Here is an 8,768-nt window from a genome sequence, read left to right as displayed (position 1 = left end):
TAGTCTGTGCTAAATCTAGGAGAAAAACTCAAATCTCTTAATTCCAAAATATCCAACCTTATGTTTTATCTACCAGTGAAAAAATCGAGAAAGTTAATAAGTAAGTCACCTCTTGCAAATGGTTGATGCAAATAAATGGTTTCAGGAACCCCAAAAGTAATTTTCTTTATAACCTTACTTTAAAAAATAAGTTTGAAAGACACCCACAGTTGTTGGGAGAAGGGAAGAGAGACGCCTTCACGTGGTATTCATTTGCAAGGATCAGATTTTCCTGAGTCAGAAGAGGGTTAAGAAATCTGCCAAATGCTTGGGAAAGGGTTCAAATCATTGCAGAAGTGCAATGGAAAAATATGATTGATTGAGCTCAAGAGTATTTGCCTGATTCTACAATACGTTGTCTTCCTGTTTTTCCTTATCTTTTTACCAATTGTATGATTCCTCTTTTAAAATATATCTCTGAATAGGAATGATTTGAAACCTGTATCTTAATTTGGATAGATAAGTAAATACATTATTATTGTGTGTGTTTATTGGTTTTTTTTATTTATAGAGTTGTAGCTAAGCTTATATGCACATTTTTGTTCTTATAATTGACAATTATTTAATATGAACGAGTCATCAAGAATATACTGAATAGTAAACTAGCATTAGAACTTAAGAGAGATATCAAAGAAAAAAAGTGCCCTGTCCTTAAATGGCTTATGAGACACTGCCCTCAAATAGGGTAGGGGCTTTGTCTTGCTTCTCAGTGCATAACTACTGCTCTCAGGTCAAGAATAGGGCCTGGCCCATACCAAACATTCAGTAAGTATCTGATGAATGAGGGAAAGAATCCATACATGAATAAAACATTTCACAGTGACTACTAATAGAGTATACATAATGAGAGGCTATAGAGAAAAGTAGCAATTGGGGCCAGATAAGATAATTCAAGGAAGAACTCCTGGAAAGTTTAGTTATTTGGCACATGGAGGGACAAAGAAATGATAGAGTCTAATACAAGGCTGATCATTTGCATAATAGGCCTGGTAGAATTTTAAGGCAGTAGGAACAATTTTTTAATTTAATCTTACTTTTGTTAAAAATATACACGGCAAAATCTGCACCCACAATTTCTAGACATAATAAATAGTGCCACTGGTTATAGAAAATGGCATTTTTAAGAACCATATCTAGGCTGGACAGGGAACAAGGTGGAGACTTGGTGGTAAATTGAAAGCATCAAGTGGTTTGATATGGATGAGAGAGAACAGATGATCTCAAGTGAGAGAAGAGGTATAAAGGTGCCTTGGATGTAGTCGGCATCTAATAAATACTAGCTGAATGGATACACTAGCCATAGGTTGCATTTTTTCTTAAATAGGGCCATGCCATAAAGTATTGCTGGAGGAAGACAGTTTTAGGAACTCTACATAGGATGGACTGATTTTGTGGGTATGTGTGTGTCAGTAAGGGGTGGTGAAAGTAAGGAGAATTGGTTAGGTTGTTATTGAAATAATTTAGTTGTGAAATAAGGGCTTGAACTATATTAGCTACAAAGATATAAAGGAATGTAAGAATATGAACAATGTTGTTGTTGTTGTTAATTGCCATTGCGTTGGACCCGACACACAGTGACCCCTCCTTGGGTTTCCAAGGCAGTATCACTACAGAAGTAGATTGCCCAACCTTTCTTCCGAGGAGTGGCTAGTGGGTTTGAACCTCCAGCCTTCTGGTTAGCAGTCAAGCGCCTTAGACACTACGCCACCAGAGCTCCTAAATATAGCATTAAACTGGATGTGGTAGACAAAGAAAGGAGGGGAAACAATAGTTCCAAGATTCTGAGTCAAAACAGTCTGGGCCATGTTAAGTTTGAGAGTGAAAAATCTTACAGTCAGCTGGAGCTCTGTAACTAAAGAGAACATGATATCATTAAAATATTAATGCCATCATTTGTTGAAAGTGTTGTCATGATAAGTATCTCCAGTAGTACTAAAGTATTCCCACCCCTCCATGGAGCCACTGGTGACTTCCAATCGCCAATCTTTCAGTTAGCAGAACGCTTAACCACTGTGTCACCAGAGCGCCTTAGTGCTGAAGTATAGAGCAGTGTTTTTCAACCTTGGCATTACTGTATTTTTACACAAATAACTCACATTGTGTGGGTTTTTTTTTTTTCCAATTGTGCACCACCCCCACCACCCCACTCCTGGCATTTTGTAAGTATCCTATGCTAGTTTTTACATGTTCCTGTAAAAAATCAGCATAGCGTGCTTAAGCACAGTTATCTCCAGGAACATAAAATGCATGTTATTTGTGTAAAATTATGCTATTGACATTTGGGGCTGGATAATTCTTTGTTAGAAGCAGGGGCTGTGCTGGGCATTGTACCATGTTCAGCAGCATCCCTGGCTTCTACCTGTGAGGCCAGTGGCACACCTCCCCCAAAGTGTAACAACCAAAACTGTCTCCACACATTGCTAAATGCCCCGAGGGAAAAATTGTCCCTAGCTGCCAAACATTGGTCCAGAGGAAAAAGACTACCTAAGATTGGACCTCTGGGGTACAGCAGGAGGGGAGGAGCAGAGTGGGGGTGGGACTAAAAGATCAATACAGAGAGTGAGTGGTTGAAGAAAGCTTTAGAAGAACACAAAATTAAGGAAACCAAAGGAAGTGGGGGGCTTTGACAAGTTTTTGAGAATTGGCATTTGTTAAGGAAACCTAAAAGATGGTATGATTTCCTCTATTCACCAAATTCCCAGTGGAATTTGGTCTAAATGATGGATTTACTTGGCTTCTTCTAGGGGCTCATGGCTACTGGTCTCAGAGAAACTGTACAGAAGATTAGAGAAAGCCAGAGTGACTCATCTGTGGTTCTGAAGTAATTTTATACACAAAGACCTAAGTCACTACCTTGGTTTGGAAACTTTTCAAATGAACTTCACTTCCTTGAAGACTACAGACATAGAAATATAAATTATCTAGGATCCTATGGAAGTTGCACACATTTATTCTTTCTCTTGCACGTACATGCACAAAAACCAAGGCACGATTTTAGTTTTTACCTCAAGGAATGTGCCTGTGCAGAATTCTTGGACCCCATTTGCCCTAGTCCTCTGAGATACTCCTTAACATTGAAAGTGAATCATAGATTCATAGAATAGTTGTGAGTTGAAAGACCTTTAGAGATCATCTGTCTACCACAGTGGGGTTTTTTTCCCTTTAACTTTTAAAAACTCTATGGCAACCTTGTAGGCAGTGTGTTCCTGAGAGAGAGAGAATATCATGTCCAAAGGCAATGGGGGTGAAACACCTTCGGTTCCTTGTTGTTGTTATGTGCCATCGAGTCGGCCCCGACTCATAGCGTCCCCTCCTTGGGTTGTCGAGGCAGTATCACTATGGAAGTAGATTGCCCAACCTTCCTTCTGAGGAGTGGCTGGTGGGTTTGAACCGCCAGCCTTCTGGTTAGCAGTCAAGTGCCTTAGGCACTAGGCTACCAGGGTTCCTTAGGAACCTTAAATCACTTAACCATCCTGAAGGATCAAGTGTGAAAGTGTGATGCAGCAAGGGCAAGTGGGAGGCCCAGGCTCTAGGGAAGACAGACAATGTACAGCAGTCAACCAACGTACATATTTAAAAGCTGTCACAACCTTGTTTTTCAGATGAGGTTTCATGTGTGACCCTAATATATAAAACACAATAAAAGAGAATCCATTTGATATTACCCAACCCTCTAGTGGTCCCTGAAGCACCTCCACAAAACACAAGACTCTCTAAGACATTTTGAAAACCATTGATCAAGACAGGAGTTGGCAAACATTTTACGTAAAAAGGAACAGATAATAAATACTATTTTTTGTGGGCTGTACAGTTTCTGTACCAACTGCAACTACTCAGCTCCACCATTACAGCTAGAAGGTAGCCATATACAATATGTAAATGAATGAGCATGGCTGGATTGGGCCCCTAGCTGACCATTTTGGTTTGCTGACTCCTAAAAACCCCTCTCATTTCTACAAATGGAGACTCTGAGACTAAGACAGGGAGTAAGTTACCATTAATAGCAGAGCCAGGACTAGAACCAAAGTCCGTTTATTGGCACATCATTCTTTACCTTTTATTTTGCTGTCAAATAGAAATTTATGATCTGTATACTTGTGTGTAACAACAACAACAACATACTTGTGTGTGAGTGTGCAGAAAATGAACTCTGCCTAAGGGACTCTAGTTAAACAGTACCTTTGACTGTAGGTAAAATATTTCTTCCTCGTAAAATGGAGGTGTCTCTCAAATTACATCATTTTGAGAGAATACAGTGTCCTAACCAGAAGGCTGGCAGTTCAAACCCACCAGCCACTCCTCGGAAGGAAGATGGGGCAATCTGCTTCCGTAGTGATACTGCCTCGGAAACCCAAGGAGGGGTCGCTATGAGTCGGGTCCAACTCGACGGCACATAACAACACCAACAACAGTGTCCTTCACTACTACTCAGTGGTTGCTTCTCATTAAATCTCCAATGACTGTCTCTGTCCTATACAGATCTCTATAGCTCTCCTGCATGAAGAGGTTGAGGTCTAGTGTTCAATGTCTGTCTTCCTGGGGGAAAAATGGCTATGTTTTTACTGTTTTAATTAGATGCTGAAGTTAGTTAGAGTTTCTGACAGATGATAACCATGTCAAGGCTATCTGGAGTGAATGTTCAAAGTTGAGAGTACTAGAGCATGTGTAACTTGACATTAATTTTCCATGGTGGAATCTACTGGGAGCAGCTGAGTAGCTGCTTTAGGGATGTGGTCTGCTTCCTGTATATAAGGAGAAGCTTGGAGAATGGTCTCTAGCTTATGGCATGCTTAAACCCTGCATGTAGCTAAGTTGTTCATTGTTCAGCAGCCTGCCATGGTCTGCCGACCTTGGGGCTTACAATGGACTTGAATTAATGGCCTGCCATGTGGTTTGGTAACATCAGGACTGTGCCTTTTTTACTTGTCAACCTTGGGCTTGCAGCCTCAGCAGCCAGCAGCTGAGTGAAGAAAAACCTCCAGCTTCAGTAGGCTGGGAGCTGGAGGCAGAGCTGCAGCCCAAGGTTAAGGGGCTTTCACCCAGCCCCTGAAGCCTGTCACTTTGAACTCAGACTTAAAACCTTCAAATTGTAAGAATAAACTCCTGTTTGTTAAGGCCATTCCATTTGTGGTATATTCTTGTCAGAGCAGCACTAGGGAACCAGAACATAGATACAGCATTATCGTTGTTGTTGTTGTTGTTGTTGTTCTGTGCCATCGAGCATTATTGTTATCTGCATATTATTGATGAATGACTAAATGGAGTCATGGGGGAAAAAAGACACTCAGGTAGATTAAGTCACTTGTTCAAGGTTACACACCTAATGAATTTGAGATCCAGGAATTAGACTTGAGCTGTGTGAGACCAGAGCCCATGACCTTAACTATTTCACTATAGTACTTTTTTCATCATCTAAGAAGAAGCTACTTATATTTCTGAAGGCACTGGAAGGTGAAGTTGCGGATCTGAGGTGTATCAACTGCTGATCTAACATTGCAGTTTCAGAAAGATATGTTATTAAACTTTTGAGAACCTCAGCATGGGAGATAAGTTTATGGGGAGAAGAAAAGGGAGTTTAATCATGGTGAAGATAGAAGTGATGCACACAATGTCCAGGATGGTAGACGTGTTAATAAACTATACAGACCTTTGCTCCTTTCTACCCCTAGAAGAGATCAAGAAAGCATAGAGCATATAACTTAGAAGATGCATGACTTTGTTGATTCCATCCGTAGGGTCTTTCATTAGTAGCATACAAGAGTCATCTTTTTCAACCCTAACTAATCTAGGGATTAAACCTTTATTGATGACCATGGTGTTTAAGTGTGAGCTGCACTTTTTCTTCTTTAAAGAGAATTAGGCTAACAATAATGGCCCTCGTACCCAGTCTCAAAGTGTAATGGGATTTTTCTTGGCCTATGTTACAAAAATTGAATGACCTGTGTGACTGTTTTCAGCTAACTGAGAAAGCTCCTTGAACTTTTACTGCTCTTCTCTCCAATGAGTTGGCTTAGTTATTTTTATTGCTTGGATGCTGCTTTGGGGATATTTGGATTTTCTTTTCCAAGAAAGACAAAATCTGAAAAAATTCGCACAGCCTTGAACTGCTTCTTTTTCAGTTCTCTGAGCTTATATTGCAGTACTTTACCATCAAAACAAGAACTGCATGCTATCTGTGTTTAATTGCCTTTAAGTATAACTGCTGTAAGCCTTAGTAATTATAGTTAACATTCTCTGCATTACCATTGCACTACTCCCCTAGGGTTTTCAGAGCAATTCACAAATAAATACATTCAACTTTAAATAGCTCATGAGGATTATAGAGCCCAGAAGGTGAAGGGTAGAGGATGTTTCATCCTTTCCAATTATCCAAAGCTTAGCAAATAGGAAGGCCAAGACATCCATGACCTAAAGGTTTTGGTTATCCAACTCGGTGTTTTTACAAATAATCACATTACCCCAGAAAGAAAGGTTTAAGCATATGGGGAGAAAGAGAATGATGATTTTTGTTTGTTTTATTGCCTAGGAAAAGGTCTAATGGACAAAAACATCTAGGCTTATAAATCACCCCAATTGCTTTGTAAGGCTAGATTGAGTTAGGCTATGAATGAAAGAAAATGTGAAGAAAATATAGAAAAATATTAAAACATTTTCCTTCTCCTATTCACCTAGGCAAAGCTTACCACAGGGCCTGGTAGGAAAATAGAAGATATGTTTCCTCCACCTGTAGAAAGTTCAGCAATTCTAATTTGGGAAGGGGGCTGTGATAAGACAGGGAAAGAGTTCCCACCAGCACATGCCATGCTGTCTGACTGGAAATTATAGAAGCAGTGATTTGCACTCATTACCAGTAATAATTTACCTGGTGTTTGGGAGGATAAGCAGGAGAAAAGCACTGTTGCTGCAATGGGGGAGTCAGGTTGGTCTTGTTGGCTTGACTCCAGCTAGATGGGTATGGGTGATGCTGATAAGTTTGGTAACCTCTTTGTTGCCTCTTACTGTTTACCTAGGCATTTTGGCATTTGACATTGATTTTTTTCTCCAATGAAGGGAAATAAAAAGAAAAACCTGAGTACTTTTGGTACCACACATGATACTAAGCACTTTATGTGTGCTCTCTCATTTAATCCTCATAGAGTGTGGTAGTTAAGTTTGTGTGTCAACTTGGCTGGGCCTGGTTGAGTGGCTGGGCAGCTGGATGTAGTATTCCCCATGAGGAGACTGGTAATCAACTCCATGAGGGCCTGCTGCATGGTTTGGGAATTCATTGAAAAGTCAGATCAGTTGAATTCCTAGGTAGTCTTTCTTCTTGACCATGTTAATAATAATAATATTTTCAGATTTTAATCTTAACAATGAAGGTATCCCTAACCTCAGCTTCCTAGTAACAGCAGATTTGCCTAACTTGAAGATTTTCTGCTTTAGAAAGAGTTCACCCATTGATTAGCAGTGAAAGGTACCCCCACAGTTAATGTGCAAGGCATAGTATGCTCATTTACTAATGAGGTGAGAATGCTATTGTTTCCCTCATCTTCTTGAATACTGAGGGTGTCTGTGCCCTCTTTGAGGAGCTCTGGTAGCATAGTGCCTAAGGCACTTGGCTGCTAACCGGAAGGCTGGTGGTTCGAACCCACCAGCCACTCCTCAGAAGGAAGGTTGGGCAATCTACTTCCATAGTGATACTGCCTTGGAAGCCAAGGAGGGGTCGCTATGAGTCAGGGTCGACTCAACAGCACATAACAACAACATGCCCTCTTGAAGAGCTCTGAGCTCTTTATTCCCATAGAGCCAAGATTTGGCTTCTAAGTTACATGGGTACAAACAACTAAAATTCTTAGCCCCAACCTGCCTCTACCTTTGATTTGTGATATAGCTGATAGGTTTGGCAAAAATTATGGAGAGTTCAGTTGAAATAGAATTTTGTGTGGGCTTAGGGTTTGCATGTGTGTTACTATCTCTCCTTTCTAGTTATATGTATTAATAAGACCAGATGTTAGGAGGCCTAGGTGCCTCTATTGAATCATGGACATCTTTCAATATCTTTTTTTAAGTGTACCCAATTGGTCTGTGATGATGTAATGTTACCAGCAAAACCTAACTCACTGCCATCGAGTCAATTCAGACTCATAGCGACCCACTTTGGGTTTCCAAGGTGGTAAATCTTTATGGAAGTAGATTGCAGAGTGTTCCTTCCAAGGAGCAGCTGGTGGGTTTGAACTGCCAGCCCCTGGTTAGCAGTAAAATGCCTTAGGCACTACATCACCAGAGCTCCTTTTAGCAACTATTGTTTATTTTAAAAGTCTGTTGAGTGAAAAAAGTTTGTAAGGCATGAAGGATGCACATCTCAATAAGCTAAGGTCATTGTAGAGGTGGAAGGGCAAATTTAAAGGATTCTGTGGCAAGGTGAGAAAAGTCATAGTAGAGGTATGTGAAAAGAATTAATAGGAAAATAGTGGAAGGGGAAGAATAAGGAATGTGTGACAGGGAAGAAAATTCCAGAGAAGTTCTTATATTTGGACTTTGAAGGATGAAGGGCAGGCAGACACCTGTCTTCTAGAAGCTACTGATCATCCCCTGCTGATGGAAGTAGAATCAGGGAAGACTTAGAGATGGGAAAAGAACAGGAAATTAAAATGGGCTTCCTAATTCCTATCCGTCTTCCTATTCTCTTTACAAGAAACACAAGGCAGCCTGCTAATCATCATGAAGAAACTTATCTCCATCCAGGG

General features: G+C 40.4%; 1 protein-coding gene across 1 annotated transcript in view; it reads left to right on the top strand.

The window, feature by feature from the left end:
• The window catches only part of AMOT (angiomotin), a 57,044-nt gene that overhangs the window by 35,488 nt on the left and 12,788 nt on the right, over positions 1 to 8,768 (top strand). The window lies entirely within an intron of this gene.

The sequence above is a fragment of the Orycteropus afer genome, unplaced genomic scaffold (genome assembly GCF_000298275.1).
Source record: "Orycteropus afer afer isolate SDZICR_OR568_19922 unplaced genomic scaffold, OryAfe1.0 scaffold00549, whole genome shotgun sequence".
Classification (NCBI taxonomy): Eukaryota; Metazoa; Chordata; class Mammalia; order Tubulidentata; family Orycteropodidae; genus Orycteropus; species Orycteropus afer.
This window is presented reverse-complemented; position numbering and strand designations above follow the sequence as displayed.